Consider the following 20,686-nt stretch of genomic DNA (forward strand, 5'->3'; position numbering starts at 1 on the left):
GCTAGGAGAGAGGCAGGAATTTGAGTTTCAAGATTCCTTATGTGACTGCACGATACTGTGGACATCCCAAATAAAGAAGCTGTGTTAAGTGGCAAGGATGTGCTGCCCAAATTCATTTTGCCCCTGAGGTTCTTTTTAGCCCCTTGCCAGCTAAGTCAATAAGCCAGTGATTTAGTGTAATACTTTTGTAGCTTTGGGGGTTTTTGTATTTATGCACGCATGTTTTGTGCCATGCCTGCACTCTTGCCTACTCTGTTGTTGTTCTGTCATCTCCTTAATGGCACTGCTAGCTCTGATGACCCTCTGGACATGTGGGTGACTAGGGGCCACCTTCCTGCCCCTATCGCTATTAATTAAAATAATAAGACAGCATGTGAAAGCTGGCTCCACCCCCTGCATTGTCTAAATAGCAACATCTCTGTTTTGATTCTTGAGACCATAATCAAATATCCTCGTTCTTTTTCCATTGATGAGCAGGTTGGGGGTTCAGTGAATCTGAAGAAATTGGGATGTTTCTTGTGGAGCTAAAGAATCTTTTTAAGAACATGAAGGTTATTGATTGTTAATTTCTGTAGTTAGAAACTTGGAGTGGTTTTCTTTTGTTTGACAAATATTATGTGCCTACTGTATGCCTAGCATTATGCAAGGAACTGGAGGACAACAGTGAACGACACAGAAAAGCGCTGCCTTCATGAAGCTCAGTAAATACATTAGAGTTGATTAAATAGTAAGTTACAAAGTGATATATATAAAAATAATGGTGAAATAAATCAAAGAGGGCAACTGGAATTGGGAGTTCCGGGGAAGAGAGCTGTTGGCAAATTACAGCATGAAAAACAAATTGGATATAAATAATAGGCTGGATTCTGTTTGATGACTGGGCTGTAGTTATCTTTGTGACATCATTTATACAGTTGTCTTGTTATTTTATTTTAATCTCTCATGCTTATGTCCTGATTCTGTTAGTAGTTTGTAAGCAACTTAAAGACAAGAAATATAAATCATAAATCCTGATTTCCCCTACAGCCCCGATTCCAGTGTCATACACAATATAGATGATCCATGCATCTGTATTATTTTTTAAAGATTTATTTATTTATGTATACAAGAACTGGGGTGAAAGCCAGAGGTGTGGAGGGTGAGAGGATTCATCAGAGAGAGTGGGGAGCAGAACAGGCAGACCAATTGAAATACAATGCTGATTCAAAAAAGATAAACACATGCAATTTGCAGCAACATGGATGGCGCTGGAAGGGATCATGCTCAGTGAAATAAGCCAAAAAGAAAAAGAAAAATACCGGATGGTCTCACTCATAGCAGGAATCTAGAAAACTTAAATAAAGGACCAGGAAAATGAATATAAGAAAGTGAAAATCAAAATCAACAAAAAACTATGAACCAGAGACACTTTTTGGGGGGTGGGGGGCGGGAGGGGAAGGATTGGGGTCAGAATGGGGCGTTTGCAATTGTATGGGGGAATATAAAAATAAAATTTATTATTTAAAAAAAAAAAAGAAATACAATGCTGAGGTGAGCAGCAGGCGAGTCAGGAGAGCTCTGCCTCGCCATGTGGGTAGCTCCCTGGCCAGCTGGGGATCAAAAGTAGTAGCTGGCACTAGCTTGATAGCACTGTCTTTAACTCCTGCGCCACCAGGGAGGCCCCCATGTATCTATATTAAACGAGTTTATATGTCTCCATCAACACAAGACAAGAGTGACCTTGGGATGGGTATTTTGGCCCATATTGTGTAGTTTATGGAACAGTCCGTGACTATGTGTATTTTTCCTCAGGTGAATTGGTGATATTGCCACATCCCTTTGCTGAACAATTTCTAGTAATTGTCTCCTTGCAGCATTGCATGGACTAGGAAGGAAGCTGCTAGAGACATTTTCCTCCTCTGGAAATGTTCTTTATTGTGAAAGTCACAGAAGGGGAAGGGCAGCAAGTGAAGATTTGACCTAAAGCAACTGGAAACAGTTGTCTCTATTCATCTTTATCTCCAAAGGCCTTCAGACCTTGTGGTCTGATCCAAGATATTCCTGAGGCTGGTGGGAAATAAAAGAATTATGTGCTTTCTAAATTGATTTAAGCCTGTTTGTCTTTTTTGAGGTAGGCTATGGTAGAGACAAACAACTGAGTTGATGCTATTAGTGGTGAGTCCTGTCAGTGCCTGTCAACAGCCCCTCTCTTGAAGCCTTCAGCTCCTCTGGCTGCTCCAGGGAAGAGAGCAGGCCACTTGCTCCACTGCCAGAGCACATCCACTACGCCCCTCCCTGGGATTCCAAGGCATCTTCTTCAAGCCCGCTTTTTCCTCAGAAATTCACTGATGGTGAGGAAGGACACCTCAGAGCAACCTGAGGGGAAAAGAACACATTTGTTGGAAACACACACATCTAGATATAGAATCTAAGACCTGGTATCCAGTCCCTCATGAGGGCCCCGAGCTGGTGTGATAGTGGAGGGTGAAGTAGACTTCTGAGGCAGGTGAACCTCCAGACCTCAATGACTAGCATAGTAGAATTTTGTCTTGTGCTTGTAAGCTTCAATAGCTTCTGGGATCGGCTGTATTCCACACAGCCATTAGGGGCCTCAAGATGACTGAGCACTGCAATTCCCACCTGAACACCCCCAGCCAGTCAGCAGACCAACTGGGGAAGGAGAGTGGAGGGTTGAGCAGGTAGTTCTGTAGGTATTATGGGGGTGGCATATGTCACTTCTGCACACAGTCCAGGCCACACCCCACTTATATGCTCCTGGCTCACTTCAAGGGAGTCTGGAAAATGCAGTCTAGCTATATGCCTAAGAGGAAAGGGGGGATTCTTTGGTGGCCTAGGGGGGTAAGTCTTAGTGCTACCACTGCGAAGGCCCACCACGATGGCCTGCGTTCAATCCCAGGCCAGGGAACTGACCGACATGGCATAGCCGACCTTTCCTGTTTTGCCTGCTGCTCCCCTCAGCAGTGTATTTCAGTAGATCCGCCTATTTTGCTCCCCACTCTGTCTCGGTGAATCCTCTCACCCCCTGCACCTCTTGCTCACATCCCAGTTCTTGTATGCATAGACAAAAATAAATCTTTAAAACATTTTTTGATAAAAAAAAAAAAGAGGAAAGGGAAGTGTGTTTGGAGGACACTTAGTAATCTCTTATCCAACCAGGGACTCCAAATCCATTTACAACTAGCTTAATTTTGCCCTGAAAGAGAGCTGCATGTCCTTTTGTGCTTTTCTGTGGGATGACAAGAGGCCCCATCATGCCACTTGTGAGAAATGTACATGCCCACCATCCTCCCGTAGTCTGCAGTCCTGCTCTGCTTATTGCTCAGCTTATTGCAGCTCAGCTTATTGCAGCTCAGTTTATTGCAGCTTGCATTGTGCTGCTCTTCAGCAAGGCCCACCACTGCCCCCTTGTCCTTTGCCAGGGTAAAAGTCAGCCCAGTTGTAAGCGTATTCTTTGCAGGACTCTTCATGCAGCTAACAGTAGACACTGAAATAATGTCTGTAGTGTGTACAGAGAAAGGCAGTGTTCCTAGGAGACTCTGACCTAAATTTTGAGGCAGGCTGTGAGAGTTTGCCTTTTCTAACATGAAAAGGATGAAGGAAAAAACAGGTCCCCCTAAATCAATCTATTCAAGTTCTGTCTCAGCCCCAGATAAGGTGTGTTCCTTGAGCTCCAGTGGGGATGGAGCTTCTAGTTCTCTCCTTTTGTGGTTTCTGCGTTATATTTTCTTCTCAATATAGCACTTGATCCAACTCCCCGCTCCCTAAGCTTAGCCACACGGCTTTAAGGGAGATACAGATGAGAGTGGGATCAGGAATGCACACTACTTGGGTGTGAGTACCACTGTCCAATTCTCTCCTCCATGTTTCCAAATACACAACTGTTACAAGAATGCGAGACAGTCAGGCTGACCCAACCCACAGAGGACTGCTGGATGCCTCCTGGGACTGCAGACCTGCCAACACCTGAGGCCTCTTGACCAGAGGCCACATGTTCTGATTATTTCACAGGTCACTTCTCACAACTGTCAGGGAATCTAGACAAGGGGGTGCCAGTGTGTTGGATATGGGTTTGGGAGCAAATTCTTGTCTTGGGTTCAGGAGGCGGCAGTGCACGGAGCACAATCTGCCCAGGTAGCCCCATGACCTGCACTGTGGGGCCAGGGGTTTTATCCCTTGTGTTTTGTAACAGAATCAACAGTTAAGATAAGCTCAGTGAGCAAGTCCTTGGATGGATGTTGCAGAGGCTTCTCTTTGTTCTTCATGCCAGAAGTGATGAGTTTCTTATGATGATGAAAGGAGAGGTTGCTGTCAAGAAGTATGTCTCTGTGTTCCAAAATCTCTCTATGTTGTGCCACCACTGTGTTCTTCCTGTTCTTTAGGAGCGTATTTTTTTAAGTTATAGCATTTTATTTTAAACTGTTAATAACTTCCATTGTATATAAAAACTACAACTCTACCCCACCCCTATTATTGATGTCACAAATTACAAGAATATATTGCATACTTATTGACATAGATTTATGGTTGTTTTAATGTTTATGTTATTTAAATTCTATGTACCAAAATTACAATCTTTCCAAGGATGTAAACTAACAGTTTTCTCTTTCCTTTTCTTTATCGCTTTGCTTTCCAACCTGGTGACCTGCTGTGTCCTGCTGTAATGAAATGCCTTCATCTATTTCACATCAAAACAAAAAAAGGTAAGAATTGCAAGTGGTCTTAATTTGCTGAAGCAGCACTGACTTATATAACATACAAAAAATAGTTGCATTTGATTGCTGAGAATTATCCAATTTAAGAGAAAAAGTGATTGATTGTGAAACCATCAATTCTAGCATCTATCAATGTTTGGCAGATTGATTTCCCATCTCCTGAGGCCTGGTGTTGAACGAGGCCTGGATGTGGTGGGGGATATATTTATAAGACTTTGTCAGTGGCTCACAAACAGGGAGAGCAATTCACAGACGTTTCACAGATAAACTCTATAATAAAGACTGAAATTTTCAGTGAAACAGAGGAAAGAGGAGAGATAATTTTCCTGTGCCTTCACACTCTGAAGCAGGATTAGTCCAACCAATATGTGTCCACTGTGGGGTTTTATTAAATTTGTGGCATGATGGGGAGAGACCATTTGGATTTCTGGCAAAGCAAAACCTTATAGTTTTGCAGGTGCTCGACTCACCCACCATATTTTTTTCTGCATCTTTATATAGGCAATAATATTATATAATATAATACTTAGCAGCTTAACCACTTTAAGTGTACAGTTGTATAGTATGAAATATATTTTGACTCATTTCCAGAACTTTTTCTTCTTGCAAAACTGAAGCTTTATATTTATTAAATACAACTTCCCATTTCCTCCACTCTTAACTACTGGTAACAACTATTCGACCTTCTGTCTCTCTGAATTTGACTACTTTTGGATATACCTCACATAAATGGAATCATGCATTTATCTGTCTTTTTGTGACTGGCTTCTTTTCACTTAGGATAATATCCGTAAGGCCCATGCATGCTGCAGTGGGTGCGAGAATTTCCTTCCTTCTTAAGATTGAATAGTACCCCATTGTATATACAGTATTCTCCCTTTATTCATGGTTTTCCTTTCCTCGGTTTCAGTTACCCACTATCCACTGCTGTCTAAAAAAAATTATGTATAAGACGATATTTTGATATAACTTATTGTATTTTTCTTGTGTTATCATCAGTTATCTTTGTTAACCTCTTACAGTGCCTGATTTACAAAATTAAACTTTACTGTAGGTATGTCTATGTAAGGGGGCAAATTGTATATACATACAGGGCATGGTACTTTCCTGGATTTTAGGCATCACTGGGGGACTTGGAACGCATCACTCCCAGATAAGGGGACTACCATGTATCCCATAGTCTGTGTAACCATTCATCTGTCTATGGACATTAGTGGAGTTTTCCTCCACCTCTTTGCTGATATGATAGTGCTGCTGCAAGCATGAGCGTGCACACATCCCACATCTTTTTTTGAATGGGCCAGCTCTGCTAGTGTGTCTGTCCAGTCTCAAGGTGAATTCTCCTGCCCCTTGCATTGGTTCAGCCATAGCCAAGCACTCCAGCACTGGTGGCTCCTGGGGCTCAATGTTCATCTCATGGCAGATGACTGGCAGATATTTATCCCCACCCTGTAGTCCACCAGTGCCTTTTCTCCTACCTTTCTTTCCCATAAATTTTGTACCGGATGCTACAAGAAGCACTTGTTTCCCACGCATTCTCCATTACCCTTGTACTGCATGGGAGTCCTTTGTAACATGCAGTTGCAAGTCTGTTCCAGATAAGATATTTCATGTAATTATTTTGAAATCAGAGATTGTTTCCTTGTTGTGGGGAAGCAGCTTGCTCTGGTTCAGTAATCCTGATGAAGAGAAGAGAGTTTTCCCTGTGGATCTTAAGGGACAGGTGGTTTCTGTCTCTCCCTACCAGTTCCCTACTGCAACACTTGGATCAGGCTCTGGCAAATGTTACTTAAGCTTGGTTTCTGCTGGGCTGTGGAAATCATAGGTCTGAAGTTCTGATGGAGAAGAAGGACTGTTCTCCAAAAATTTCCTTGAGTGCTCACAGTCGTGTGATAATAGTGCAAAGGGTGGGAGCCAAGCAGGTGAGCTGTTAGAGCGATCGCCACGATCTTGTAAACCAGGTGGCCCGACAGTGGTCCAGATGTGCTCTGGGAGCAGCATCCAGGGGCAGAGGTGGGGCTCAGCTTTGAACAGGCACGCTGAGATAAAAGAACTATTTCTGGCTTCTGCAATCATATATATCTGTAAGAAAACATCAAGACTATGCTTCAAGTTCTATAAATTAATGTTATCTCCAGCACTTGTGGTAGCTACTTAATTACTTGAGAAGACAAGCGAATGGACATAATTAGCAATGTTAGCAGTTGTGAGAGTACATTCTAAACTCACTTCTTGACAAGTGATCTTGAGCAGTGGGTCTGCAGAGAGTGGGTATGAGAAATGGGTGTAAAATCCAAAGAGGCTCCAGAGCAGGAGGGAAATACTCTATGGCTTCATGATATGCTCCAAATGTACCTGTGCTAGTCAGGTGGGGCACCTGCCCTTGACTCCTAAGCCAGGAGTGCTGTTGGCACTCTGAGCTGTTGAGAGCAGTGTGGGAGCTACTTTTCTTCAAATGTAATTTGTGTTTATCCCTCCATGCTCTGCATGGGAAACCATGGAGGCATCGAACCAGCAAAGTACCTTGGAGCAAAGCTGCGTGTCATGGAGCCGAGGCTATTTTATTCTCTCAAGTCAATTTAATGATGTTTGATTGGAATCCCAGAGACTTGTTTGATTGCACTCCCAGAGCCAACTATTTTTTGATGCTCATTAATGAGGAGGTTTGAAGGCAGGTTTTCTTACATGTTTTATAGTCTGGATGGGGAATACCTCCTTTTTTGGTTCAAAGTTTAGTACTGTTGATAGACTCTCCTTTGGAGTTTACTTTCACATTGATTTGGAGGGAAATGAGGTTTGACAGTGGGCACTCACTTGGGATTTTAATTTTAGTGCAGCTGAAATTGAAATTTGAAAAGTAACACGTCATAGTACATAGAAAGGGGACTGATGATGAAATGACTGATGAGAAAGGAAATGCTTTTACACTTTAGATCCTTTTAGTCATCAAATCAGTGCAAACTATAATATGTAGCTAGAAATGCCAGCAGCTGTACTGAGGAACTGAATTCTAGAGACATGCTCTGGACATTATTCATATTATGAACTATATATGATCTGTGAAAAGGACTGAGGAACAGCTGTGCAGGGTGGGGGAGGGTTCCTTGAAGATAGTGGGCAGGGCATGGCTAAAAGAACAGGAAGCAGAAGGGAGGACCTGAAGGAGAACTCAGCATGAGTGAAGGTGCTTCCCACCTTGATCACAGCAGGGAGCCTTCTAGGTTTGCACTGTCATCATCTCAGGAACAGGGTTCAATCCTGGAACACAGAGAATCAACCTCGGATGGTTCAGAATAGACCAATAGACCTCCAACCCCAGTTCAGTAAACGTAAATGTCTACAGTAAACCCAGTCTGGACATCGTATATTTCAAACTTTCGTAAAGGAGCCTTCTGTCCATGCAGTGTTGACCTAGGTGGAAGGAGACAGAAATGCTAATGAATTTGTGGAGAAGCAGGTGCTTGGTAAACTTTCAGAGTTGATTTCGATAGAATAGTGAAACTAGACCCCAGACTGGACAGTGGAGAGCGCAATCAATATAGCCATGGAGCTGTCTGTGAGGAGTGCATAGTCTAACTCGGCAGCACATGAAGGTGAGAAGCTGATGAGTGAGAAGATTAATAACAGATCAAATAAAAGATCTTGGTATTGCTTAAGGTGTAAGAAAAGCTACTCAATTGAGAGAAGATGTATATAGGAAGCTATGACATTGAGTCAGCTGGGGGATGACCTGGAATTTGTGAGGTAGGGAGTGGGGAGAGATATCTTCTTTCTTTGCTAGGAATGGAGGGGGAGAGGAGGTGTGGTGAGTGGCATGCACACACCAAGGGGTTGGTCTTCTCTGTGGAGCAGTGATGGCAACCAGGCTCTGCCCTGAGACCAGGCTGGTGATGGAGGAGAAGCTAGGAGTCAAAGCAATTTGGGAAGCTGACTGGAGTAGTTCCTGTAGGTTCTAGTTAGGGAGGCCATGGCCATGTGATATGGTGGCTGAGCCCCATCAACGCTCCTTATGTTGACTGTGCGTGAATCTATAATGAGCCAGGATGGCAAAGATTGGACATCTCTCTGTCTCTGTCGTCTGTGACCCAGGCACAGGAATGGGATATTATTGGATGGAAGGATAGCCTGGGCTGGGAATTGCCTGAAGAGGTTTAGGAAAAGGTCAGGGCAGAGCAGGAGGCTGGGCTGCTGGAGAGGGTAGCTTTCAAAGCACTAACCCCTGAGTGTCCGGGGGAGAGAGGGCAGTCTAGACAAAGGTGATAGAACAAACCCTGTGGGGTTGAGAAGCCAGAAGGCTCAGGGGGAGTGTCCAGACTGAGGACCTGGTCAGACTAGGGACCTGGTCTCCTGTGTGAAGGAACATGGAGGGGGACATCAAAGGGACGCCTGGGTGATGTTAATCTGTCAGAAGCTACATCCCTGGCAGTCCTGGGGAGAGGAGTCAAGTTTCAGTTAAGTTCACAAAGAGAAGGAAAGATGGAAAAACAGATACAGGATAAAAAGTAACTTAGTTATCCCAAAGCAGGACATAGAAAGAGGTTGCTGATGACAGTAAACCTTTCCTTTAACATTAAAAAAGAAAAGGTGTGGGGTTTGGGGGAGAAGCGATAATGGCTTCTTTCTCCTTCAAGACGAGCAAATGGGAGAATATTAGTAAAATGAAGAAAGCTTAAGTAACATGAATATTTTATGTTCATGGTGTTATCTAGAAACCCAGCTGTTTTCTGACCATTCAAGAAGACAGTTATAGACCTGGCCGTCAGTTATTTAAAATGAAAACTCTGAAAATATATCTGTTGAAAGATGTTTCATGGCTCGAATTCTCCATTATGCTTTTGGCCTTTGCAGAAAGAAGGAAATAACATTATGTACAAATGTCTTTAATTACTCATTAATCTGACATTTTGATGGCATTAGGCAACAAATATTAATTTGAGACTCAACATTGTGATTGTTTCTAGATGTATGACATCTTCAAAAATATGAAACCTACATTTCAAAATTACTTTCTTCAAAGACTGATGGTGGCAAAACTCATTATTAGAGCCTTCTGTACCTTAAAAAGCTTTAAACGAAACACTGCAATTTACAGAATTCATTACTGTGCACCACTAATTAGAACTTTAAAAGAAATCACAGTAGGGAATTAGACATTTTAAAGAGCATTTTCTTGAGCTGAAATGTTCTTCAGAATCAAGGTTGTTTTTGCAGCCAACGAGACACTTGAATTTTACGCACATCTCTAGACACACACGCTAAAGACTAGCATGTTTGACCAGCCCTGTTTGGAAATCATTCTTGTTCTCCCTTCAGACAAAAGGACGAGCAACAAAGGCAGCAAGGAGGGACAAGACAGAAATGCAAATTCAATGTCCATAGTGTCCTCCAAATCCAAACAACAAAAACACAGACATATCTAATTAGTTTCCAAAGCCAGCTTTACCCTCGGAGAAAAAAAAAAATTCATCTACAGAAACAGCAGTGAGAGCTGTGTGAGTCCCAGGTGTATGGGTGATTACAGAGAGAGCAGAAAAAGCCGCTGCTGTTCGGCTCAGCTGCCTCTGTGCTACACAAATGTGTTTACAGAAAGAATATAAAATCGACCGAGGATAGCTCCCTCCTTTTCCCCAAATTGATTAATTTCTCGACGTGCTGGCAGATTTTTACATGGACGGGGATCGGGTTGGAGAGATGAATGTGTAAATCAACAGCAGGTGGGAAGTTGAATTTGTCTGGCCCAGCTGCTGTTCCCTGCATTTTCTATTCTTTTTGCTTATCTCAGTCCGGCATCTGTCATTGAGCGGGACTCTTGGGCCTCTGTCATCCTAGGCATGGGGAGCAACAGTGTTGCCTGTGTCACCTGACAGCTCAGCGCCCTGGAATAGCAAACAGCAAGAATGACAGCCCCGTCGTCACTAGTAGCAGCAACTGATAGGGTTGAACTGGGTAGATTTTTGTGCTGTACTTGGTACTTCTCCTGGTATCACACCAGCCTTCCACTCCGCCTTGAATTTGGAAACTGCTTTATCTGGGCTCTTTGGTAATACTTCCTTACTTGATTTTACTGCATAAAAACTCCTGTATGTGAATGTGAGTTGTTTTTTGTATTTTAATCTTGATGTTGGTATACTGAGATTAAAAAGTGAAAGTGATCTGTTTTCCTACCCTGTAGATTAAGTCTTTTTAAAAAAAGATATATTTATTTATGCATACAAGAGCTGGGGTATAGGCCAGAGGTGTGGGGGGTGAGAGGATTCACCAGAGACAGAGTGGGGAACAGAACAGGCAGATTGACTGAAGTATGCTGCTGAGGGGAGCAGCAGGTGAGTCAGAAGAGGTCTGCTGCCCCATGTGAGTAACTCCCTGGCTAGCTGGGGATCGAACTTGTGCTGCAGAGGCTGGGGACAGCTTCAAAGGTTGTGTCTTAACCCCTTGCACCACCAGGGAGGCCCTGTAGATTAAGTCTTGAAGAAACAATGTATTTTCCACACACTCCAGAAATTTCCATAGAATCTAATCCTTCTGCAGGCACACCTATGCAGTGTTTCCTAGTAGAAAGTTTTGTAAACTTGAGCATAATCTCTAGAGGTCATCGTGGTGGACTTTTCTAATGTAGCAATCCTTCCTAGGCCCCACCCATCACAAATGGCCACCCAGCCTCTGCCATGGCTAAGATTTACTATGAGAGCCTAGAAAATGGCTCATGCCTGTCTGACAGCCCCTCCCACTTGGGGCATGGCCCTGTTAATGCCTAGCCTACCTTTCTTGGATAACAGTGAGAGCTGATGTTCATCCAAGGCTTTCTTCAAAGAACAAACCCACTGCCATCTTTCTTAGGGGCTTGCCTGGCCAGATCTTATCTTCTAAGTAAAATTACAATTATCAGTGTCATTCTAAAATGTTCTACAGAAAAGTTTGACTGATTATTGCTGACAGAAGAAAATCAGGTCTTTGATAGTTATTTTCAAAAAGATGGATGCAGTTGTCTTAAGCTTAGCTATAGCACAAGGTATGTTCCATGTTACTTTGGGGTAGTATCACTGAACCTTTTAGCTCATCTGTATTGTTTATATTCATTTGGGGGGGCAACAGTTTCCTCCATCATTTGTTTTCCCTTGAAGGTCTTTTTTTTTTTTAAGAATCTAATTTCTAATAAGCTGAGATGGTTTAAAGCATTATTCTTTGTTGTCAAATGCAGGAAGCATCAAATATTAACCTTGTGCTGTCAACCATGTTGATGGTCACCAGATCTACCATCTCTTCATGCACACACATTTTCACAGCCTTTAATTATTTTTTCATGTTTAGACCTTAACTGAAATATTTTGATGTTTGTTAGACCACATTCACTTCACAGTTATTTGCATTTTTTTGTAGAGAGAGATAAGACAAAGCATTATTGTCTACAAATTCCTGGCAGAATTGATCAGAAATCTCTCTGTACATTTTCAATGAAAAGGAGGCTGTCAAGAAGAAAAAAAATTGATTGAAAATAAAATCCCAAATTATTTGGAAAAAATCAAAGTTGATCTGAATAGAGAATCACTCATATAAATGTGGAGTCTTGTTCAATTAAAAACTTGTTAAGAGGCACAGAGATCTTTACTATTGATATTTTAATTTGTTGAGGCAAGTATTTTATATTAAAATATAAAATTGTGACATCTTAGAGTTGGAAATTCCCTTGAGATAAAATCCCATGCAGCCTTCGAGTTACCTCTTGTGATGTGACTTTCCTGACCATGATAACAAACAGTTTCTAAAGACAAATTAGGTTTCAGGCACTGCTTCTGTTGGGATATAATATTGAACAGGACAAAGATAAAGAAGCATTGTCTACCTTCATGGAATTACATTTGAGTGGACTACCTATCACATGTGGCAAGCTAAATTGTTTAAATTCTGCTCTCGTGTTAGCTGGGTCTTCTCTCTTTTGTGTCTTCATGGAATCAGAGTCAGGATTACCCTGGAGGTTTTCTAGTCCAGCCTCCTATCAATTCCAGAGACTTCTCTGTGAAAGTCTATGTTTCTGGAAGTCTACAATGTTGCCCATTGTAAAATTGAACCATCTTCTGACTATGGGCCAACAGTACTTAGTGTGGCTATTGTACCCTTGTTTCTAGAGTCTTTTGAAGGAGACAGCCTGAGATTCGGTCAGTTTTTTGTTGGCCACATACACCTGGGATAAAGTTGAGGCCAACTAAAATCTTAGACCTCTTAGCATGAATTGTTCATGGTAAGACCTTGAATTTTATGATCCAAAATGTAGGACTTTTTTAGCACTCTTCTCATTTCACATTTCATTATGATTAAAATTGGCCCATGTTCCAGCTGATTTTCAAATTTATGAGTCCTGATTATTTTCTTTAAACATTTTAGATTGATTACTTTGCCTGTAAACAACTTTTGCATATTCATTTTCAATATACATGTATTTGTTACTTTATAAATCATATTCATGTCATTCACTAATACCTTAAAGCTTAGTATATACTTAAAGCAAGGTTCAAATAGTAAATCTAATCTATATTTCAAATCATCGTGATGATTTGAAGTTTACTGGCTGATTTCTGATCAGGCCTCATAAATTGCATTGTTATTATTTCCGTGGCTGGCATAGTGCTAGTATTAAGAATGATAGAACTGTCCAATCTGCAATCTTCTTGTGCCTTCTTTATCAATATTATCTTCCGTCCATGATTCCTTTGTGGGAATCTGATTATTTCTTCTTGGGTAAGATTGTTTTAGTTAAAACTAGATCATGTAATGCATAATTCCAGTTAATAGAGCTCAACCAAATGGTTGTGTAAGGAAACAGAGTGAAAAAGGACAAATAAACAAGAGAAGGACTTCCAGTTACCCATTGTTATAGAAACTTTGTTATAGAAACTTTCCCTCAGACTTCTTGCTTCTTTTCATGACAGCCTATCTGCAAAATTATAGACCAAGTGACAAAATCACTGTCAGTGCATTTGAAATATTAATGAAGCCTAACCTTTTTTTCAGTGTCATATGAGACAGAAATAACCCTAATATTGTCTTCCTGACCCCTAATGAACCATCATGGGGTGTAACTTTACTTATTCTACCTTAGTGATCTTCTCAATGGTGTATTGGTTGTCTCTGTTTTCTGTTATCTGTATTTTTGGCAGTCTGCCTCCAGACATTCATCCCAATCTTCTCTAAATGTGGAAGTGAAAAAGGATAAGGATGAAGTCGTGGAGCACATAAAATCTCTCTCAAGGCTGACATTGACCCATTCACTGACTCTCTTGGGATACATTTTTTTAACTCGTGAATAAGCCTGCCCCTAATTTTTCCATATTGGCTAGAAGATTATTATAAGACACATAGTTGAGTGCTTTGATTCTAGAGACCCATGTGGTAATAATGGCTACCACTTACATGGTCCCTATTGGTGACAGGCTCCAGACAAGGCACCTAACATGTTGTTTCACTTGATTATAATGGGAATCTATGAGACAGGTATTTTATTCTTACCTTACAAATTAGGCAACTGAAGCACAGAAGGATTAAGTTGGGGGCAGCTCTAAGCGAGAAATAAGCAGGCTTTTGGGTGTCAATAGGAAAACATCCTCCCACATAAGTCATCCCAAGAGTGAGCAAGAAGATGGCTTCAGGGTCTCCTGGTGGTGCAAGGGTTTGGGGCGCAACCTATGAATATATCTACAGCTACTGCAGCACGAGTCCGATCCCCAGCCAGCCAGGGAGGTACCCAGTGGCAGACCTCTCCTATCTTGCCCATTGCTCCCCTCAGCAGTGTATTTCGGTCAATCTGCCTGTTCTGTTCCCCACTCTGTCTCTGGTGAATCCTCTCACCCCCACCCCACACCTCTGGCCTGTACCCCAGTTCTTGTATGCATAAATAAATAAATCCTTTAAAAAAAAAAGAAGATGACTTCAAAGAATGTTGCCCCTCTATGTTCTCTAAATATGTAACACTTCTGAAAATCGGGACTTCAGAACATTGTGGCACCCTGGTGCCTCCCTCTTCCCTTGCCACAATGCCCAAGAGCTGGATGCTGGAGAGCCCACAGTCACATGCATTTGCTTCTTGAACAACTCAGGGGGATATTGTCAAGGTCAGGACAAGCAAGCTCATATAGAGTAGCTGAGTGCCTGCTTTGGATTCTCACCTACCTTTGGCTTCATCTGCTTTGTTTATGGTAGTTGGAGAAACATTCCAGGAAACAGCTGTTTTCTCTGTTACCCATCCCATCACCAGTGCCAAACAGTAGTTCTCTGTTTTCTGTGGGTAGGATAGGGTGTATAAGCAATTTGAGTTTTTATTAAGTGATTTCTTGGTGATTTCTGATTTTTATTGTAAAATTTTCAAACCAGCCTCCAAAATTGAAAAAATAATACAATGGATAACTGTATCAACAATTTAAATTCAAATTAATATCTTTTGCTATGGTTGCTTCTTCCATAGATTTTTTTTTCTAAACTGTTTGAAGAGCTGCAGACATCATGACACTTAATCCCCAAATACTTTATTCTTTCATCTTGTAAAAGTAAGGATATCATCCCTAAAATAAGGTCATCATCTGACATAACTACTGTGCCATTTTGATACACAAGAAAATTAACACTAATTCTCTAGTATCAGGTAATACCCAGTGCAATTATCCCTCCAAAATGCATTATTTTTTCCCTCAACCTAAAATCCAATTAAGTTTCTTCCATTATATTTAGCTTTTATATCTCAAATAGTTTTAGAGCTTAGACATTTTGTTGTGAGGAAGGTAAGATTAAAAGACCTGGATGATTTTCAAAAAATATATAACTTTTCAGATTAAATAGACTATCGATCTAGATTGTTCCGGTGGTTTTTCACTCGGTAGTAAATGGCGCCGGATATGTTAACATTGTAAAATATAGAAATCTCTAAAGTGTGCACATGAACCACATCTTAGCAGAGGCAGTCTGTCATCTGTAAATGTACATGGAACACTTAGTACTTTGATGTTCTAAGTGTGAAACCATTTCAAAAGCAAATAGTGCACCAAGGGTTTTGGCTCAGCACCGATAATGGATTATAATAGATTGAAATTAAATATGATTTAAGTGACAGGAAAATGGTGCCAGCTAAGTAAATAATTGATTAATCATCCCCCAGTTAAACTGAGCAAGTTAAATTGCAAACCTGGAATTGAATGCTTGGTAGAAGTGCCTCTCCACATTTCAATCCTAATAAAAATTGAATTAAAGAAGAGAGAAAAATCAGAAACTATTCAGAGAAAGGCCATGTCCCCTGCTGTCTTATTTGCAGTGTGTGTTAGTTGTGCTGTGGAAGTCATGGGAAGAAAATGAAGAGCCAGGAAATAACTGTCACAGAAAATCTTAGATCTGTGGGGTTTTTTGGAAGTCAACAAATTTGAAGGCAAGCAATAACTCATCTTTTCTGTTTTGTCCTAAATTAGGATGCAATAAGTAGGGTCAGTGTGACATTGATAAATCAGCTCCCCATAGCAGAACTGGTCACCATGTATTCTGGTCACTCTGTGGCCACCCCTAGGGTCTTTGGGGTGACCTGTGCCAATCCTCTGGCCTGCCAGTTGTCTGAGACTCAGATTCCTCTTCAGATCTAAGATCCCATCAGCTCCAAGTTGATTAATTGGTGCTGCTTTACTCCCTTGTGAAATTGTAATAATTGTAACTGGTCTTTGTCATGATGACAAAGCATTACAGTCCCGTTTCTTGAATCATCAAAGGCTTTGCTTCATTTATCTAAGACACATATAACTTTGTCCTGCTTTGAGAGTGACTTGTCTTCCTCTATCACTTTATTAGCCAGAATGGTCTATTAGTCGGAATAGTCCATTCTGTGACTATGTCAAATTAAGAGAAATTTTATTGTAATTAGAAAAATATTACATACTTAAATGATGGTATAACTACTAATACATTGCAGTTACTGCTTAAAAGCCTTTAATTTTCAGTAATTCAGAAACCTAAGAGAAAAAGAGCTGAACCCACTCATTACCCAAGGCAATGTTGTGTTGAATTTTAATTGTAAAAATTAGTTTGGTATTGTAGTTTCTAGGTCAGCAGAATATAACCGGTATAGTTTTAAACAGGTTTCTTAGACTTGTAAAATATGTTTCACCTCCACAAAATGAGGATAATACTTCGGTCACAGGGCAGCGAGGATTCAAAGAAACTAGGTATATAAAGTGCCTACTGTGTTAACAGATGTTGACAAATGTTCATTGTCTTAGACATTGGAGTATCACTGAACCTTTGGCAGTTTCCTTCAGAATAGAGGGTCCTCCAACCTATATGATGGTAGAGAAGCAAGGTTTGTTACATAATGTCTTCATCTTTAATGTCTCAGAACATTAGATCAACTTTGTAGAACTACTATCTCATAACTTAAGAAAGATAGGGGCCTCCCCTGGTGGAGCAGCGGTTGAGCGCTGGGCTGCGAAGCCGCCCACAGCCTCTGCATCGCTGGTTCGTTCCCCGGCCGCTGGCAAGGGTCCCACATGGAGTGACAGACCTCTCCTGCCGCACCCACTGCTCCCCTCAGCAGTGTATTTCGTCAGACTGCCTGTTCTGCTTCCCGCTCTGGCTCTGGTGAGTTCTCTCACCCTCCCGCGCTTCTGACTGTACCCAGTGCTTGTATAAATAAATAAATAAATCTTTTTTTTTAAACAAGAAAGATAGATACCTCCTCCTAATTGAATGAGAATGCTCTCATTCAAACTACATGAATATTCTGTTTAGAAAAGATTGACACCCATTCCTTAACTTTTTCAAGTTTACTGGCACCAGAAATACCAATAGCAGCTGCCTTACCTTCAAATGTAAATGTATAATATGAACAAAAAATCCACATAACAGATCTTCCTTGTAAAATGCTATGATTATGAATCAATGCATATTTCCCTAGATATAGTTCACAAATGATGATAAACTGATAAAATTCAGGAATCATGCCCAATACTAGCATTATAAGGCAAACACCTATAACCTTAATTTATTAATAATTTGGCATATTTCTCTAGCAGTTGTGTAAAAAAGAAAAATCAGATCTTCAACTGAATTTTTAGAAACTCGAAAATACCCCTTAAATATGTTAATGGAAGTCCCAACACTAACAGTAAGAAATGTGAATATCATTACTCTATCTAGTTGGATGCCTCCTCCTTTTTTTTCCCAATGGAAGTAACATTCGTTTATAACATTAGGTCAGTTTATAACATTATGTCAGGTGTACAGACTTATAGACATCTGTATAGGCTGCATTTGCTCCTCACCAAAGATCTAATTTCCATCCATCACTGTTTTGTTCTTGTAGTCAGAGTTTGTTTGTGTTTGATTTTGTTGGTTCACTTGTTTTATGTCTTTATCCACCACGCATAAGTGAAATCATATGGTGTCTGTTATTTCACCTGAGCTACCTTCTTTTTAAAGACCTGTCAGTCTGTTGTCTTCCCCATTGCTTTACAATCAGAACAAGGCTAGCATTTCATAGTTTCCAGGTACAAATGAAGAAATGTCCCTATTTTTGTTTTATGGGTATGCGAACTGAACTCAGGATGATAATACCTTTGTGTGACCAGGAACATAATGCCCACCATGAAGTAGCAAGAATTTGTGATCATTTAGGCAGAGGTCCACACCCTTCGAGAAGCACCTTCTCCTGGTGCCAGCTTCAGGATTCATCTGGACACAAGCACTGGAAAAGGTATTAACTCTGGTAATGCTGTTTTTTTGGTTGGAAAATGTCAGTGTCTTTGGTTTTAATCAAAATTGCTCGTAATCTGGCTTAACGATGCCATAAAGGCCTTGGTTTACTCTGCCCCAGGTGAATGAAAATATTTGCTGTGAAAAATATGTTATTAGTTTTATAGCCCCACTGACTTCAATGCCTCTATCAAGACTATGAGAAGAAATATTAAACCTCAATTTTTAATAAAATTATTGACATCATCGGGGAGCTTTATAACACTTGACATTTGCTTTCAGTGTTGGGGAAGAAGGAGAAAGTAAATTGATTTGGTATTTATTTCCAAGGTTGGAGTCCGACAAGTTACTTTAAACATAAAATATGTGCACTGCCTTCGAATGCAATGAGCAGAATGGGTTGTTGGTTCTGAAAATGAATATAAATTTCAGAATAAAATGGGTATTGCAGTAATGATAATAATGTAATTCGATTGCTAAATGAACCTGTTTTATTATATTCATCATTGGATTTGCTATTGCCACCTAGATACCCTTCAAAATTAATAAAAAGTGATGTTTGGACCCAGAAAATATAGCTCGTGGCTGAAAAAATACAGATCACTTTAATGAAAGTTAAGTTCTTTTCAATAAAATGCTCCCAGTATGACTTCTGTTGCTAAACTATAAAAAAAAAAAAAACCCTCAGAGAAATGTCTTTGAGTGGACTTCCTTGTAGTAGGGAACATCTATCCATTTCTCAGTGGAATTTGCTTCTAGTTGTTAATGACACTGAGATTTGGGGACAGGCAGCCATGGAGTTGATGACAGCATTGCTGGACAGGTCAGGTCTGGGACTGGAGAGATGCAGTGAAGGCTTGGTGGGACAGAGGAAAGGATCCAAATGCACCTGTGTTACTTACTACCTTGGCAACTTAAGGTCTGGTTCAAATTCTAATACAAGACAAACAGTGGGTTCGTTCGCATTAGTAGGAAAAAAGAGCCTATTGGACTTTTAGCGATGAACATAATGCAGTGTATACACATGTTGATATTCAATGGTGCACACCTGAAACTTACCTAATGTTACAGTGCCGTGCTCCTTCAATTGAATATTTAATTTGAAAAAAAAATCAATGAATAAAATAACATTTTGTAAAGGGTACTTATTGTCAGCCCTCTAAAGGGGGCTCTAAAGAGACCTGCCTCTGAAAGCTTAAGATACCTTTTCCTGAAGAATTTATCGCAATCAACAAGTTCCCTGCTTGAACCATTGTGATGCTACCAATTCTCTTGAAAAACTCTGGCTTTGTCATGACCACTTGAATTTCAGGAAAACATGTACAAAGGCCAGCTGAAGCACAGGTAATTTGTTTCCAGGTCCTAAGCCATGTGTGCCAGACTGCCTGAATTTTTTTCTTGCCTTACTAAAGATGACGCCAGCTTATTTACCCCAGCAGTGTTCTTAGTGTAGTTATTAAACTGTGCAATAGATTTTTTAAAAGAATATTTAATTACTTTATGCTATTCTGTGCTCATTGCACTCAGCAGCCATCTTGCTTGAGGATAAAATAAAACAACACTGGCTAACTCACGGGTAGTGGGGGGAGCAAAGGCCTACAAAAAAAGCTTTTGCAGAAGTGAGTGGGGTACAGTAGCCCATTGTCAGCAGCAGCTGCTGGACGCCTTCCCCAAACTCAATCCCAACTGCCAGAGGGTTCAGGAGGCTGTGAGTTTGCCACTGATGGTTCCTCTTCTCTAATGAGGTCGCCTCCCAGCACAGTAGGTGGGATGACTCTGCTAATGGGAGATTCAGAATTGCAGATTGCAATTATAGTCTTTGTTTTGAGATCTCTCCCAGAGTTTCCAAACAGCCCAAGGAGCTAGAAATGGGGACAGCTCCTCTGTAGCTCAGCTGGTTAGGATAGGACCTTTTCTGTAAAGTATCACCTAAGTGCCTGAGGCCCTCTGGTGCTGTCTTTACTTCACAGAGAAGGGGACTTAGGGTGCACTGGCCAGGAACTCATGTCCTGACATTTCTATAATATATAAAGCTATATATAAAGCATTTGCCATTTCACATTGTCAGGTAGAGTCACATTATTCACATAATGCCTGTGAAAAGTCACTGTTTGGAAGGTATGAAGTGACCTGTCCTAGGTCATGCTAGACTCTATTGTCTATACATTGAAAATAATACCCTTCTACCTGTGTAGACTGTTGGAGTTTTGTATGCAAAAATGCTTTGGGAATAGATAAACCCTCTACAAATATAATGCCTC

The 20,686-nt window shown here is 40.8% G+C and overlaps 1 protein-coding gene across 24 annotated transcripts in view; it reads left to right on the forward strand.

Annotated features, from left to right (window-relative positions):
• NCAM1 (neural cell adhesion molecule 1) overlaps positions 1-20,686 on the forward strand; it is a gene marked incomplete at both ends in the record, with an annotated part of 293,646 nt that overhangs the window by 159,952 nt on the left and 113,008 nt on the right. The window lies entirely within an intron of this gene.

The sequence above is a fragment of the Talpa europaea genome, assembly GCF_964194135.1.
Source record: "Talpa europaea genome assembly, chromosome: 12".
NCBI lineage: Eukaryota > Metazoa > Chordata > Mammalia > Eulipotyphla > Talpidae > Talpa > Talpa europaea.